This window comes from Lissotriton vulgaris, unplaced genomic scaffold, assembly GCF_964263255.1.
Source record: "Lissotriton vulgaris unplaced genomic scaffold, aLisVul1.2 SCAFFOLD_894, whole genome shotgun sequence".
NCBI lineage: Eukaryota > Metazoa > Chordata > Amphibia > Caudata > Salamandridae > Lissotriton > Lissotriton vulgaris.
Genome location: NW_028247876.1, coordinates 586,643 through 588,431, shown reverse-complemented (window position 1 = coordinate 588,431; position 1,789 = coordinate 586,643).

Below are 1,789 nucleotides of genomic sequence, written 5' to 3'. Positions count from 1 at the left end.
GAGGGGGACCTAGGGGAGATTTAAAGACCAAGCTCTGGGTACTATCCCCAAAAGAACCAATACACAACAAAGGTACCAGAGGGTCTCAGGTGAATGTGCCCAAAAACACAGGAAACCAGACCATAACTCACCCGTACAACCAGGTTATGTCACAGAGAGCTCTCCGTGGACGAGGACAAATACCCATCAGTCACCATTCGGATCCGCCCTTCATCATTTGGGATTTTAACCGTATCCCCCGTCAGAGATTATTGGTACTCTCCTAGGAGGTCAACCCGGTGGTAGGGGGTATCCTCACTAGAGTAAAGAGACGATAGTGTGGTGTGCCACTCGATGTAGGTGAGTGGTAGAAAGGATGGGACTGGGGTGTGCAGTGCAAAAAAAGGTGTGAAGGAAAAAAAGCCAAAAGAAGTGGGTTTAAAATTGGTTAAGAATAAGCACCAAGCAAAGATTTATTCTAGTTGTGCTTACCATACCATTGTTAAAAACAGTGCGCCCGCTGACTGTCCAATTATGTGGACAGTCTCAGGACAATGTGGTCGACTAGTTTCAGCAATTCAAAGACTCATTTTGTCATTGCTTTCTTCAGGACCAAAAACTACGAATAAAAGCTACTACACCAAGTGAACAAAGTAACACCCTAGAAACACAAAACAAGTGCATACAGTCACCTGTACGTTCTGGGTGTCCTTACAGTCTGTGCAAAACACTGTGGGAAGAGGGCGAGAGGAAAGGCTTACAAATCGTAAATGGGCCATATGGTCCAACCATCAAATATGCTTTGGACTGGAACATTACAATGTGTTATTAAGAAAAAGCACTACCTGAATGCAACCATGATTTAGAGACATTTGGGTAAAACATTTGTAATACCAAATGCTAATAAACTCTTACCTTAACATGTAAGGTCAGATGGCCTCCCCCCACCTGGCTGTGGCTCAGGGGAAAAATGAAGCACCGCTCTAGAAAACATGTAGGACACACATTAACACATAAATTGCACGTAATAGAAACAAAGCTCCTGTGGCTTCTATTTGCAGTCAGTACATGGTCATCTAGACCAATCAAAGTAATTGAATGTTAAAAGGCTAGCTCAGCGTGAGCAGATAGCACTGCTGTGAATATGCTTGCAAAAACACGAGGGTCCACCTTACCTAACCGTCGGTACTCCTGGCCGGCGTCCTGGCCATCTGGGGAGGTACCGACGGCTGGCGAGGAGGTGTTAATAAACCCTGCCATCATTGGGTGGAAGATCACGTGGGGTTACTCACTCGCGTATAACGAGCGGCGTTAATCCGCGTCATGCGGTGCAGCAATACGTTGCCGAGTGAGCCTTGTAAACAACAGGCTGAGGGGAGGTGAAATCACACCAGCGCTGCTATTGGGAGCGCGGTGGTGTGACGCGTATACCTCGCGTATGCCTCGCGTGTTCTGATTGGGCAACTCCTCTTCAGAGCCGCGCTCCTATTGGTTGTCATTTCGATTACACGCCTCTTAGGTATCATGTAAGTGGCTCGTTCCGGGTCTGCCACCATCGCCAGGGAGACGGGGATAAACAGACGGGGATAAACAAAGTAAAATAACACAAACAAGGGTTTGACACGTGCTAAGCATGCACGATAGCGGTCAGTACGAGTCATATGCACTGGTGATGTAAAAGCGCTATATTCTTAAGTCAGAACAGGTGCTTAATGGGCTACAGCGTATCTGATCAAGAAATACTGGTTATTGGGCAAAATAGGTGAGCATTGAGAGGGATTAAATACATGCTTAGAATGCATGATTATTA